Source organism: Protopterus annectens, chromosome 10.part0 (assembly GCF_019279795.1).
Source record: "Protopterus annectens isolate FY-2018-M chromosome 10.part0, PAN1.0, whole genome shotgun sequence".
Lineage (NCBI taxonomy): Eukaryota > Metazoa > Chordata > Ceratodontiformes > Protopteridae > Protopterus > Protopterus annectens.
The window spans coordinates 1606698034-1606713282 of record NC_056744.1 but is presented as its reverse complement, the minus strand read 5'-3'; the positions used below and the strand labels follow the sequence as shown (position 1 = coordinate 1606713282).

At 43.3% G+C, this 15249-nt stretch overlaps 5 non-coding genes across 5 annotated transcripts; all 5 read left to right on the top strand.

Moving 5' to 3' along the window:
* The first annotated feature begins 1543 nt into the window (after window positions 1-1543).
* Window positions 1544-1617, top strand: TRNAK-UUU. Its single transcript has one exon. It is a non-coding gene; the product is annotated as a tRNA-Lys (tRNA).
* Window positions 1618-10662: 9045 nt separating this feature from the next.
* On the top strand, window positions 10663-10735 carry TRNAK-UUU. Its single transcript has one exon. It is a non-coding gene; the product is annotated as a tRNA-Lys (tRNA).
* A 1024-nt stretch (window positions 10736-11759) lies between these two features.
* TRNAK-UUU lies at window positions 11760-11832 on the top strand. The gene has a single exon. It is a non-coding gene; the product is annotated as a tRNA-Lys (tRNA).
* Window positions 11833-12856: 1024 nt separating this feature from the next.
* On the top strand, window positions 12857-12929 carry TRNAK-UUU. Its single transcript has one exon. It is a non-coding gene; the product is annotated as a tRNA-Lys (tRNA).
* Window positions 12930-13952: 1023 nt separating this feature from the next.
* On the top strand, window positions 13953-14025 carry TRNAK-UUU. Its single transcript has one exon. It is a non-coding gene; the product is annotated as a tRNA-Lys (tRNA).
* Window positions 14026-15249: the final 1224 nt, after the last annotated feature.

The following is a 15249-nucleotide window of genomic DNA, read 5'->3' as shown; positions in this document are numbered from 1 at the left end:
CAAAGTGACAGGACAGCAATCATCAGCGGATGACTTTTCAGTTTCTGAAGTTGTCGAGACCTAGAATGATGTGTTACTGACAATGTTTGTTAGGCATGGTATACCGTCCCATGAGTCACTACAGTAGACTTGCAGCAGCAACACCGCAATGCAGTCACTGAGTACAGGCTAGTGTCATTCCACTGGAGTATAATGGGAAGACAGAGCAGTTGAAGGGTAGCTGCCTTGTAGTGAAAGTACACCTTTAGTGACACCACTACTTGACTGTCACTGCAATAGAGTGAATGTCTCAAATGGGACATTTTCCTTCAAGTTGCTTGCTGAACGTATTTCTTTTGTCTGTTTGCCCAATTCTTTGAAGTGGATATTTAAGAACTAGGAGAAAGGCTCTGGTCTGAATGCAGCCTGGTGAAGAGAAATAGCAGGCAGTTTGAAGTCTGAAGCCTGGGTAGCTCGGTCGGCAGAGCATCGGACTTTTAATCTGAGGGTTCAGGGTTCAAGCCCCTGTTGGGGTGTGAGCTTCTTTAGATGCTTGTAAAACTGTGAAGAGGACCCGGTCCTTACTTCGCATGTGAATCTTGCTTGATAATCTGAAAAAGTACAACGATCATTGTTCTGTCTGCCGAACCACTGGGGCCTCAAGAAAAGAGGGCCCTTAAGTACCCGAATAATAAGTTCAAGCTCCTCTGAAAGAGCTTTCCTTTCTGACCAAGTTGTCAGAGCCTGACAGTATCTAGGCTAGAGCAATATGAAGTTCCATTGCAATTTTCCCTCCAGTTATCCTTGGAATCATTTTCTGAGGCTGTCTAGTGATATTACTTTACTGACTTTTCCCTTTCTGGGTTCGATAAAGGTTGAACTCCTCCCTCTAGCAGCTAAACACTGAACCCCAGCCTTCAACACCTTGTTTTACATGCTAGATGAACACCTCAATTAGCAGGTGAGGCCTAAGCATGCATATGGGGTACAAGGCAGTTGCACCGGTCTGCGAATGCTGCTGGTGCTGCTATAATTTCTTCTAAGAAAGAGGTGGTATGGAAGAAGATTAACGAAGAGGAGAGGGCCCTGGATGGATACTGCGCAGCTACATTTTGACAAAATGACAGGACTGCAATTAGCAGCGGATGACTTTTCAGCTTCTGAAGTTGTCATGACCTAGAATGATGTGCTACTGACAATGTTTGTTAGGCATGGTATACCGTCCCAAGAGTCACTATAGTAGACTTGCAGCAGCAACACCGCAGTGCAGTCACCGAGTACAGGCTAGTGTCATTCCACTGGAGTATAATGGGAAGACAGAGCAGTTGAAGGGTAGCTGCCTTGTAGTGAAAGTACACCTTTAGTGACACCACTACTTGACTGTCACTGCGATAGAGTGAATGTCTCGAATGGGACATTTTCCTTCAAGTTGCTTGCTGAACGTATTTCTTTTGTCTGTTTGCCCCATTCTTTGAAGTGGATATTTAAGAACTAGTAGAAAGGCTCTGGTCTGAATGCAGCCTGGTGAAGAGAACTAGCAGACACTTTGAAGCTTGAAGCCCGAAGCCTGGAGAGCTCGGTCGGTAGAGCATCAGACTTTTAATCTGAGGGTCCAGGGTTCAAGTCCCTGTTCAGCTGGGTGTTTCTTTAGTTGCTTGTAAAACTGTGAAGGGGACCCTGTCCTTGCTTCACATGTGACTCTTGCATGATAATCTGTGAAAGTACAGCGATCATTGTTCTGTTTGCCGAACCACTGGGGCCTCAAGAAAAGAGGGCCTTTAAGTACCTGAAGAAAAAGTTCAAGCTCCTCTGAAAGAGCTTTCCTTTCTGACCAACTGTCAGAGCCTGACAGTATCTAGGTTAGAGCAAGATGAAGTTCCGTTGCGATTTTCCCTCCAGTTATCCTTGGAATCATTTTCTGAGGCTGTCTAGTGATATTACTTTACTGACTTTTCCCTTTCTGGGCTTCGATAAAGGTTGAACTCCTCCCTCCAGCAGCTAAACACTGAACCCCAGCCTTCAACACCTTGTTTTACATGCTAGATGGACACCTCAATTAGCAGGTGAGGGCTAAGCATGCATATTATTTATTTATTTATTTATTTTTATTTATTTGCAGTTGGTTTACCAGGATAGTCCATTGGGCCAAGATGAACCCATTTTCAATGGAGTCCTGGGGAGAAAAGCTCCAGAAACAAGGTTACATAGTTTTTGGATATGTATTGCAATATTTACAAAATTACATAGTTAAGCATATTTCAGATGGTACATACTATAGAAGCAACTCATATTACAGTATTTACAAGATTATATAGTAAGAGTATAACATTTAGGTGGGATTAGTGATGAAACTGATTAGGAGATGAAAACATTTCAGTAGAGATACTGAGAGCCATTTTGAGTAAGGAAGCTAGCTAAAAGGATACAGAGTAATACTATAGGAGAGGCAGAAACAAGGAAATTGTAGGTAAGGAGGAGGAAGGAGGTAAAGGCAGACATGAGTTCTTGTTGGTATGTAGGAAAAGAGAGGTAAAGGCAGTCTTGATTTATGAAGGGTTGGTGCAAGAGCATTCCCACTGGGTTAGTAGATGAGAGTAAAGGGATTTTTTGAATGTAAAATGGTTGAAGGTGGTACGAATAGCTGGAGGTAGGGAATTCCAGAGACGAGCTAGACTATAGGATAGGAGATTTTTACCTGGGGGTCGAATTGGTTTGTATAATTCAATTAGGTTTTGGTTGTTAGTTCTGAGTACTCTATTGGGCATGTGCATTTTAAAGGCAGAGGAGAGAGATGGACAAAGGAAGGGTTTGAAAATGAGCTTATGAGCAAGAGTAAGTTGAGAATAGATAAGTTGGTTGTGTAGTTCTAGCCATGCTAGTTTGTGGAGAGAAGAACAATGGTGAGTAGATGCTTTATGACTAGTAGCAAATTTGGCTATTTTATTGTAGCATGAGGAAAGTTGTGTTTTGAGGGAAGATTGTAGGTAAGTCAGGAGTGGGGCTCCATAAAGAAGAGAGGGAATCAGGAATGTGGAAGAAAGAGTGATTTTAGTAGAGGGTGTAAGGAAACGTTTTTGTCGATAGAGCATGCCTAGTTTTTGATGAGTTTTTTTTATGTTAAGTAGTATGTGGGAGTTGAATTTAAGCTGACTATCAATTTGAACCCCAAGTAACTTAGCCTCTGGCACCAATTCCAAGGTTGTGTTGTTGTTACTAGTGATTATAAAAGAGTTTGGATTGATAGAGATGTGTTTAGAGGGTGTAAATACCATTAGTTTGGTTTTAGAAGCATTTAGTGCTAGGTGTTTTTTTCTCATCCATTGTTCAGTGATTGAGAATGCGTCTTGTGTAAGCTTTTGGAGTGCAGGGATGGATGTGGCCGAGCTGATAATAGTTGAATCGTCTGCATATTAAGTAATATTAGAGAATGGGATGGAATTACGGAAGTCATTTATGAAGATGTTGAATAGAAGAGGACCCAATATGGAACCTTGGGGGACCCCAGTTGGGGTATTAAGGAATGAGGAGATGGCTTTTTTCCATTTAACTGCTTGAGCTCTATTAGATAAGTAACTAGAGAACCAGTTTAATGAGGAAGGAGATAAGTTAAGTTGGGAGAGTTTCTTTAGGAGTAGTTTGTGAGAGATAGTATCAAAGGCCTTTGAGAGGTCTAGTAGAAGGGTAGAAACAATGTGTCCAGAGTCCCGGGCTTTATTTATAGTTTCTAGGAAGGAGAGGAGGGCTGTCATAGTACTATGGCTGGGTCTAAAGCCGTGCTGCGTTGGAGTCAGCAGGTGATTGTCTAAGAGGTAAGGTAGGAGCTGCAAATGGATACATTTTCTAGGAGTTTAGAGATGGGAGACAGAATAGCTATGGGACGGAAGTTTGTAATATTGTTATTATTGCCACCTTTATGCAATGGTATGATAAATGCCTTTCTCCAAATTTGGGGTACCATGCTTTCTTGGATAGAGCGGTTGATTAGAATACTAATAGGGTAGGCTATAGCTTCTGCGGTTATGCTAAGGAAGTAAGAAGGAATATTGTCTGGGGCATTAGAGCATGGCTTTAGTTTCTGGAGGAGTTTTTTTATGGTAGATGTGGGAATAGGTTTAAGTGAGAAAGGTTGAGAAAGGGGGGTAGGGTATTTGAGGGATGTGGTATTGGAGAGGAAGTAAGAGTGGTGGTGGGAGTGGAGGGAAAGGTAGAGGTGGATGAGGGTGAAGTTGAGGATGTAGTGGTATCAGAGAAAGAGGAGGTTAGTTTGGAAATAGAATTAATGAAAAAAGAGTTGAATTGTGTAGCCAAGTCCATATCAGAAACATTGGGGTCTGGGCTGGGGTTGGTTATTTTGCCAGGATTGATAAGGGAAGAGATTCCTTTCCAGAATTTTTGAGGATTTGTGTTGTTAGTGTTTTAGAGTATGGAAAAGTAGTTTTGCCAATCGGTGATGACAAGCCTTTTTACTTTGTTTCTAAGTGTTTTAAATTCATTGTGGGTGAGTGGAGTTTTATTTTTCTGATAAAGTGTCCAGGCCTTGTCTCTGTGTCGCATGGCTCTTAGTGTGTCTTTGGTTAACCAAGGGCTAGTTTTTAGTTTTATTCTTTTAGTCCTTATAGGAACATGGTAGTCTAGAAGGTTCAAAAAGGTTGTGTTGAAGTGGGCTACGGCATTATCTAGAGGTAAAGTTTTTAGAATGTTCCAGTCAACTACTTTTAGAGAGTTGGAGAAAGCTATTGGGTTGAAATTTTTATGGTTGCGGGTAGTAATATAATTATGTGTTCTCTGTAAAGGTGCTGGTAGTCGATATGTGATGATAGGTAGGTGGTCACTAAAGGAGTCTGGAAGGGTACCACTGTTGGAGAAATAATGAGGGTGAGAGACTAGAATCCAGTCTAGAATGCTACCCTTTGAAAGAGATTTTGAGGGGCGGGTAATATTATTAATTAGTTGTGAGAAGTTGTAAAGGTTGATATTAAGTGGGTTTGAGGAAGAATGAATGGATGACCAATTGATATTGGTGTCACCCAAAATTATGATTTCATTGCTAATGTTGGAGGAGAGCCAGGATAGGATATTCTCTAGTGTGGTAATATTATCTCTGGGGGGAATGTAAAGGGAGGCTATACATATGTGCTTGTATTTATTGACTTGAAGTACTGATAGGAGTAGTTCAGCATTATTGAAACTGGGAATGGGTTTGTTATAAGGGGTGACTAACAAGGAGGATGAGTATAGTAGAGCAACCCTGCCTCCTTTTTTTTTGGTTCTATCTTTTCTGATGATTGAGTAGTTGGGTGGTGTAATTTCGTGGTCCTTTATGTGGGGTTTTAATCAAGTTTCAGAGATAGATAGGATATCAGGTTTATTATGTGAAAGCCAAGCATGGAGGTTTGGTACTTTGTTGACTATGCTTTGGGAGTTTAGAGAGGTGAATAGTATAGAATTATCGGTGTTGGTAGAGGTGGAGGGGCCTGGGTTGGGATGGATGTATCCTGATAATAGAGTGGTTATTAGATATAGGGTAAGGTTGGTGAGGTATTTGGAGTGCTTAAAACTTAGATTGGGCTTTATTATGTAGGTAAAGGGTTTGTTAGTTACTATGGTGGTATGGTTAATTTGAGTGTTGATGAGTTTATAAGTAAAGAGTAGATGGCTTTGTATAGGGTAAAGATGGGGAGATATTTTGGTGTGTGATTTTAAAGGAGGTGAGTTGAGATGTATTGTTATGTGGAAGGCCTGTGAGTGGTTAATGTAATTGGGCTGGGTGAGATAGTAAATGTATACTATATTGAGGAGAAGTAGTAGTAGAGTGGAGGAGGACAATGGTTTTGGGCGCATTTTAAAGATGGATCTGAAAAGCAAAGAAATGAAGATGAATAGTAAAGAGTTGCTAAGTTGTTGCAAGTAGAGTTAGGAGGGTTCTGTCAACTGGAAGTAGGTTTGTCTCTGAATAATTGTGGGGGGAAGTATAGAGTAAGGTTATATGGGTGGAGTTAGGTAGAGGGTGTAGGCTTGAGTAGAGGAGACTGATTAGTGAGGTAGGGTTTTCTAGGAGGATGAGTGATGATTAGAATGGGCAGGGAAGGGAGTGGATAAACAGAGAGTTGGGAGTGTAATTGGATAGGTGATATAGTGGGTGTGGTTATGGAGGTATAAGTGTAGATGTAGTGGGGGCAGTTGGGAATTGGGGGCAGGGTAGGGGAGCGGACTGAGCCCGAAGGGCGAACGGAGCGGGAAGAACCAAGGAAGACAGAATGAGGGCAAGAATCTATCAGTAAACAGATGAATGGAGAAGGTGAGTACAAGGGACCGGAGATTTAGTGGGAAGGAGTTGGTAACAACGTTTAGAAGAGGGAGAGAGAAAAAGAAAGATAGAGGAGTTGAAACATGTATGAGATACTGGAGAGTAAAGGAAAAGATATGGGAAGTCAGGAGTAGTGGGGAGAGTGTGCCACCTAGTGGACAAATGCTGAATGCACTTGTGGTTTCCCCAAGGTAGATCCCAAGGCTGGGTTGTGTAATAGGTAGAGAGTCTGGTAGAGCAAATAGTGGCCTAGAGGAGGGCTAGTATTGGAGGTACAGGGTTAAATTAGCATTTGGCTGCTGGGTTTCCTGGCAAGGGAGCATGCTGAATACCTAGCAGGGCTTTAAGATTCTTTAATAATAATACAAGGAGTAGCAGCTGTTGTACATACTTTCTAAGCTTTTCTATGAGGAGCTTAGTCCTATTCCCATGCAGGGTTGAGGCAGTTTAGTTTGTTATGTTTTAGGTTAGATGTAGGCATCCAAGCCAGGTGCAGTCAGAGTATTGCAGGGTAGGAAGGCTGGAGAAGAGGAGAGAATGTGGAGAGAGAAAATTGCACTTTAGATACACAGTTACCCAAACACATTGGCTCACAATAGAATATACTTTAAAATATAACAGTTAAAACACAAGTATTCTAAATCAGCAAAGGCATCCCACTTCAAATAGTCTATAAAATAAAATGCGCTCAAATAAGCAGATCAGAGAAAACGTTGCCACACAACAAAGCATAACCAGTATCACAAAGAGTTAGGACGATTGGGTAAGCCTTTTTGAACAGGATATTAATTAGGGAATCCCAGTAGAACACGTGCTGAGGTTGGCGTTTTCGGCTGCTGTTACCCAACGCTCTCAGCAAGCTACAGTGAGGTAGCTGAACTGTGTTACTTTAGGACCGGCTAAACATTGCTCTTAGTTATACAATATCATGCACAATATCTTATACTGTTAATTAAGTATGGAAGTCCTTGCAGTTGTCTTCCTTTTGAATTATTTCATGCATGTAGTACAGGTTCAGGGCTGGTAGGTGATGTACACTGAACGCTTTAACTGTCGCACATGCAAGGGTTGCCATTTTCTTTTTAAGTATATTTGGACAGTAACCCCAAGAATATGTGAAACACAGGTCTGAAAATTAGTTAGCGTTTCATCACGTACACAGCACACATGCATGGGTTGCGTTATGATATTCTGTCTAGCACTCACAGGGAATATGCACAATGCTTGGTTGAGGTTGACTAGCACAAAGCATTGACCGCTAAACCAGCCTACAATAGGTTATTCTAACCCATTCAGTGTACGGACATTGCTAGGTATCAAGCAGAAGTCAAGGTATCAAGCACTGTCTCTCAACCGCTTATGTTCGTATTATAGTACAGACATAGATAAGCGTGCAAACACGTTTGGCTAATACTATTTTACTTATACAACAAAAGCGGTACAGTATTAAAAAAAAACAACAAGATTTACCCTACTATGGTTGCAGATAAACAAGCAATCAGCATTTACTTTACACTGTATCAATATACTACAAAAAGCGGCACAGTATTAAAAAACAGCAAGATTTACCTTACTATGGTTGCAGACGCTAATACCAGGAGACGCAGCAGCCGAGGACGGAATTAGTTTGAAAAATGGCACCCTGGAATGGGGAGGTTTTATAAATTCAGGGAGGATGTTAGGTAGGAGGAGGGAGGAACAGGATGGGCATTCACAGGTACAGACCGGAAGGTCTATTTTGGGTATTAACTGAAGTTGTGTATAGTTGGATATAAAACAGAAGGAGAATAGAGTGACTGAGTATGTAGACAGATAGATAGGATCAGAAGAGAAGGAGAGACTGGTAAGTATGATTAGAGTATGGAGGGCAAGGATATTGCATTCTAGTTAGGCAGTGAGTGTCAGGGGGGAGTGAGAGAATAGAGGACAATTCGATGTGAGCAGTAACAGAAAAAGAACCAAGGAAGACAGAATGAGGGCGAGAATCTATCAGTAAACAGATGAATGGAGAAGGTGAGTACAAGGGACCGGAGATTTAGTGGGAAGGAGTTGGTAACAAGGTTTAGAAGAGGGAGAGAGAAAAAGAAAGATAGAGGAGTTGAAACATGTATGAGATACTGGAGAGTAAAGGAAAAGATATGGGAAGTCAGGAGTAGTGGGGAGAGTGTGCCAACTAGTGGACAAATGCTGAATGCACTTGTGGTTTCCCCAAGGTAGATCCCAAGGCTGGGTTGTGTAATAGGTAGAGAGTCTGGTAGAGCAAAAAGTGGCCAAGAGGAGGGCTAGTATTGGAGGCACAGGGTTAAATTAGAGTTTGGCTGCTGGGTTTCCTGGCAAGGGAGCGTACTGAATAACTAGCAGGGCTTTAAGATTCTTTAATAATAATACAAGGAGTAGCAGCTGTTGTACATACTTTCTAAGCTTTTCTATGAGGAGCTTAGTCCTATTCCCATGCAGGGTTGAGGCAGTTTAGTTTGTTATGTTTTAGGTTAGATGTAGGCATCCAAGCCAGGCGCAGTCAGAGTATTGCAGGGTAGGAAGGTTTCTAAGCTTTTCTATGAGGAGATTAGTCCTATTCCCATGCAGGGTTGAGGCACTTTAGTTTGTTATGTTTTAGGTTAGATGTAGGCATCCAAGCCAGGCGCAGTCAGAGTATTGCAGGGTAGGAAGGCTTACTATGGTTGCAGACGCTAATAGCAGGAGACGCAGCAGCCGAGGATGGAATTAGTTTGAATATGGGGTACAAGGCAGTTGCACAGGTCTGCGAATGCAGCTGGTGCGGCCATAATTTCTTCTAAGAAAGAGGTGGCATCGAAGAAGGTTAACAAAGAGCAGAGGGCCCTGGATGGATACTGTGCAGCTACAGTTTGACAAAATGACAGGACAGCAATCAGCAGCGGATGACTTTTCAGCTTCTGAAGTTGTCATGACCTAGAATGATGTGTTACTGACAATGTTTGTTAGGCATGGTATACCGTCCCATGAGTCACTACAGTAGCACAGCAGCAGCACATGCACAATGCAGCAGTCACAGGCAGGTGTCAGTCATTGGAGTATAATGGGAAGACAGAGCAGTTGAAGGGTAGGGTAGCTGCCTTGAAAGTACACCTTTTAGTGACACACACTACTGACTGTCACCTGCGATAGAGTGAATGTCTCTAATGGGACATTTTCCTTCAAGTTGCTTGCTGAACGTATTTCTTTTGTCTGTTTGCCCCATTCTTTGAAGAGGATATTTAAGAAATAGGAGAAAGGCTCCGGTCTGAATGCAGCCTGGTGAAGAGAACTAGCAGGCACTCCTAAGTTTGAAGCCTGATTAGCTCAGTCTGTAGAGCATCAGACTTTTAATCTGAGGTGCAGGGTTCAAGTCTCTGTACAGGTGTGTATTTCCTCAGTTGCTTGTAAAACTATGAAAGCAGCCCTGTCCTTGCTTCACATGTGAATCTTGTATGATAATTTGAAAAAGTACAACAATCATTGTTCTATCTACTGAACCACTGGGGCCTTAAGGAAAGAGGGCCTTCAAGTACGAGAAAAAAAAATTCAAGCTCCTCTGAACGAGCTTTCCTTTCTGACCAACTTGTCAGAGCCTGACAGTATCTAGGCTAGAGCAAGATGACATTCCGTTGCGATTTTCCCCTCCAGTTATCCTTGGAATCATTTTCTGAGGCTGTCTAGTGATATTACTTTTCTGACTTTTCCCTTTCTGGGCTTCGATAAAGGTTGAACTCCTCCTTCCAGCAGCTAAACACTGAACCCCAGCCTTCAACACCTTGTCAAGGGGCAGGTGACATGCATATGGGGTACAAGGCAGTTGCACAGGTCTGCTAATGCTGCTGGTGCTGCTATAATTTCTTCTAAGAAAGAGGTGGTATGGAAGAAGATTAACGAAGAGCAGAGGGCCCTGGATGGATACTGTGCAGCTACATTTTGACAAAATGACAGGACAGCAATCAGCAGCGGATGACTTTTCAGCTTCTGAAGTTGTCATGACCTAGAATGATGTGTTACTGACAATGTTTGTTAGGCATGGTATACCGTCCCATGAGTCACTACAGTAGACTTGCAGCAGCAACACCGCAATGCAGTCACCGAGTACAGGCTAGTGTCATTCCACTGGAGTATAATGGGAAGACAGAGCAGTTGAAGGGTAGCTGCCTTGTAGTGAAAGTACACCTTTAGTGACACCACTACTTGACTGTCACTGCGATAGAGTGAATGTCTCGAATGGGACATTTTCCTTCAAGTTGCTTGCTGAACGTATTTCTTTTGTCTGTTTGCCCCATTCTTTGAAGTGGATATTTAAGAACTAGGAGAAAGGCCCCGGTCTGAATGCAGCCTGGTGAAGAGAACTAGCAGGCACGCTGAAGCCTGAAGCCCGGATAGCTCAGTCGGTAGAGCATCAGACTTTTAATTTGAGGGTCCAGGGTTCAAGTCCCTGTTCGGGCGTGTGTTTCTTTAGTTGCTTGTAAAACTGTGAAGGGGACCCTGTCCTTGCTTCACATGTGAATCTTGCATGATAATCTGAAAAAGTACAACGATCATTGTTCTGTCTGCTGAACCACTGGGGCCTCAAGAAAAGAGGGCCTTTAAGTACCAGAAGAAAAAGTTTAAGCTCCTCTGAAAGAGCTTTCCTTTCTGACCAACTTGTCAGAGCCTGACAGTATCTAGGCTAGAGCAAGATGAAGTTCCGTTGCGATTTTCCCCTCCAGTTATCTTTGGAATCATTTTCTGAGGCTGTCTAGTGATATTACTTTACTGACTTTTCCCTTTCTGGGCTTCGATAAAGGTTGAACTCCTCCCTCCAGCAGCTAAACACTGAACCCCAGCCTTCAACACCTTGTTTTACATGCTAGATGGACACCTCAATTAGCAGGTGAGGGCTAAGCATGCATATGGGGTACAAGGCAGTTGCACAGGTCTGCGAATGCTGCTGGTGCTGCTATAATTTCTTCTAAGAAAGAGGTGGTATGGAAGAAGATTAACGAAGAGCAGAGGGCCCTGGATGGATACTGTGCAGCTACATTTTGACAAAATGACAGGACAGCAATCAGCAGCGGATGACTTTTCAGCTTCTGAAGTTGTCATGACCTAGAATGATGTGTTACTGACAATGTTTGTTAGGCATGGTATACCGTCCCATGAGTCACTACAGTAGACTTGCAGCAGCAACACCGCAATGCAGTCACCGAGTACAGGCTAGTGTCATTCCACTGGAGTATAATGGGAAGACAGAGCAGTTGAAGGGTAGCTGCCTTGTAGTGAAAGTACACCTTTAGTGACACCACTACTTGACTGTCACTGCGATAGAGTGAATGTCTCGAATGGGACATTTTCCTTCAAGTTGCTTGCTGAACGTATTTCTTTTGTCTGTTTGCCCCATTCTTTGAAGTGGATATTTAAGAACTAGGAGAAAGGCCCCGGTCTGAATGCAGCCTGGTGAAGAGAACTAGCAGGCACGCTGAAGCCTGAAGCCCGGATAGCTCAGTCGGTAGAGCATCAGACTTTTAATCTGAGGGTCCAGGGTTCAAGTCCCTGTTCGGGTGTGTGTTTCTTTAGTTGCTTGTAAAACTGTGAAGGGGACCCTGTCCTTGCTTCACATGTGAATCTTGCATGATAATCTGAAAAAGTACAACGATCGTTGTTCTGTCTGCTGAACCACTGGGGCCTCAAGAAAAGAGGGCCTTTAAGTACCAGAAAAAAAAGTTTAAGCTCCTCTGAAAGAGCTTTCCTTTCTGACCAACTTGTCAGAGCCTGACAGTATCTAGGCTAGAGCAAGATGAAGTTCCGTTGCGATTTTCCCCTCCAGTTATCTTTGGAATCATTTTCTGAGGCTGTCTAGTGATATTACTTTACTGACTTTTCCCTTTCTGGGCTTCGATAAAGGTTGAACTCCTCCCTCCAGCAGCTAAACACTGAACCCCAGCCTTCAACACCTTGTTTTACATGCTAGATGGACACCTCAATTAGCAGGTGAGGGCTAAGCATGCATATGGGGTACAAGGCAGTTGCACAGGTCTGCGAATGCTGCTGGTGCTGCTATAATTTCTTCTAAGAAAGAGGTGGTATGGAAGAAGATTAACGAAGAGCAGAGGGCCCTGGATGGATACTGTGCAGCTACATTTTGACAAAATGACAGGACAGCAATCAGCAGCGGATGACTTTTCAGCTTCTGAAGTTGTCATGACCTAGAATGATGTGTTACTGACAATGTTTGTTAGGCATGGTATACCATCCCATGAGTCACTACAGTAGACTTGCAGCAGCAACACCGCAATGCAGTCACCGAGTACAGGCTAGTGTCATTCCACTGGAGTATAATGGGAAGACAGAGCAGTTGAAGGGTAGCTGCCTTGTAGTGAAAGTACACCTTTAGTGACACCACTACTTGACTGTCACTGCGATAGAGTGAATGTCTCGAATGGGACATTTTCCTTCAAGTTGCTTGCTGAACATATTTCTTTTGTCTGTTTGCCCCATTCTTTGAAGTGGATATTTAAGAACTAGGAGAAAGGCCCCGGTCTGAATGCAGCCTGGTGAAGAGAACTAGCAGGCACTCTGAAGCCTGAAGCCCGGATAGCTCAGTCGGTAGAGCATCAGACTTTTAATCTGAGGGTCCAGGGTTCAAGTCCCTGTTCGGGCGTGTGTTTCTTTAGTTGCTTGTAAAACTGTGAAGGGGACCCTGTCCTTGCTTCACATGTGAATCTTGCATGATAATCTGAAAAAGTACAACGATCGTTGTTCTGTCTGCTGAACCACTGGGGCCTCAAGAAAAGAGGGCCTTTAAGTACCAGAAGAAAAAGTTTAAGCTCCTCTGAAAGAGCTTTCCTTTCTGACCAACTTGTCAGAGCCTGACAGTATCTAGGCTAGAGCAAGATGAAGTTCCGTTGCGATTTTCCCGCCAGTTATCTTTGGAATCATTTTCTGAGGCTGTCTAGTGATATTACTTTACTGACTTTTCCCTTTCTGGGCTTCGATAAAGGTTGAACTCCTCCCTCCAGCAGCTAAACACTGAACCCCAGCCTTCAACACCTTGTTTTACATGCTAGATGGACACCTCAATTAGCAGGTGAGGGCTAAGCATGCATATGGGGTACAAGGCAGTTGCACAGGTCTGCGAATGCTGCTGGTGCTGCTATAATTTCTTCTAAGAAAGAGGTGGTATGGAAGAAGATTAACGAAGAGCAGAGGGCCCTGGATGGATACTGTGCAGCTACATTTTGACAAAATGACAGGACAGCAATCAGCAGCGGATGACTTTTCAGCTTCTGAAGTTGTCATGACCTAGAATGATGTGTTACTGACAATGTTTGTTAGGCATGGTATACCGTCCCATGAGTCACTACAGTAGACTTGCAGCAGCAACACCGCAATGCAGTCACCGAGTACAGGCTAGTGTCATTCCACTGGAGTATAATGGGAAGACAGAGCAGTTGAAGGGTAGCTGCCTTGTAGTGAAAGTACACCTTTAGTGACACCACTACTTGACTGTCACTGCGATAGAGTGAATGTCTCGAATGGGACATTTTCCTTCAAGTTGCTTGCTGAACGTATTTCTTTTGTCTGTTTGCCCCATTCTTTGAAGTGGATATTTAAGAACTAGGAGAAAGGCCCCGGTCTGAATGCAGCCTGGTGAAGAGAACTAGCAGGCACGCTGAAGCCTGAAGCCCGGATAGCTCAGTCGGTAGAGCATCAGACTTTTAATCTGAGGGTCCAGGGTTCAAGTCCCTGTTTGGGCGTGTGTTTCTTTAGTTGCTTGTAAAACTGTGAAGGGGACCCTGTCCTTGCTTCACATGTGAATCTTGCATGATAATCTGAAAAAGTACAACGATCGTTGTTCTGTCTGCTGAACCACTGGGGCCTCAAGAAAAGAGGGCCTTTAAGTACCAGAAAAAAAAGTTTAAGCTCCTCTGAAAGAGCTTTCCTTTCTGACCAACTTGTCAGAGCCTGACAGTATCTAGGCTAGAGCAAGATGAAGTTCCGTTGCGATTTTCCCCTCCAGTTATCTTTGGAATCATTTTCTGAGGCTGTCTAGTGATATTACTTTACTGACTTTTCCCTTTCTGGGCTTCGATAAAGGTTGAACTCCTCCCTCCAGCAGCTAAACACTGAACCCCAGCCTTCAACACCTTGTTTTACATGCTAGATGGACACCTCAATTAGCAGGTGAGGGCTAAGCATGCATATGGGGTACAAGGCAGTTGCACAGGTCTGCGAATGCTGCTGGTGCTGCTATAATTTCTTCTAAGAAAGAGGTGGTATGGAAGAAGATTAACGAAGAGCAGAGGGCCCTGGATGGATACTGTGCAGCTACATTTTGACAAAATGACAGGACAGCAATCAGCAGCGGATGACTTTTCAGCTTCTGAAGTTGTCATGACCTAGAATGATGTGTTACTGACAATGTTTGTTAGGCATGGTATACCGTCCCATGAGTCACTACAGTAGACTTGCAGCAGCAACACCGCAATGCAGTCACCGAGTACAGGCTAGTGTCATTCCACTGGAGTATAATGGGAAGACAGAGCAGTTGAAGGGTAGCTGCCTTGTAGTGAAAGTACACCTTTAGTGACACCACTACTTGACTGTCACTGCGATAGAGTGAATGTCTCAAATGGGACATTTTCCTTCAAGTTGCTTGCTGAACGTATTTCTTTTGTCTGTTTGCCCCATTCTTTGAAGTGGATATTTAAGAACTAGGAGAAAGGCCCCAGTCTGAATGCAGCCTGGTGAAGAGAACTAGCGGGCACCCTGAAGCCCGGATAGCTCAGTCAGTAGAGCATCAGACTTTTAATCTGAGGGTCCAGGGTTCAAGTCCCTGTTCGGGTGTGTGTTGCTTGTAAAACTGTGAAGGGGACCCTGTCCTTGCTTCACATGTGAATCTTGCATGATAATCTGAAAAAGTACAACGATCATTGTTCTGTCTGCTGAACCACTGGGGCCTCAAGAAAAGAGGGCCTGTA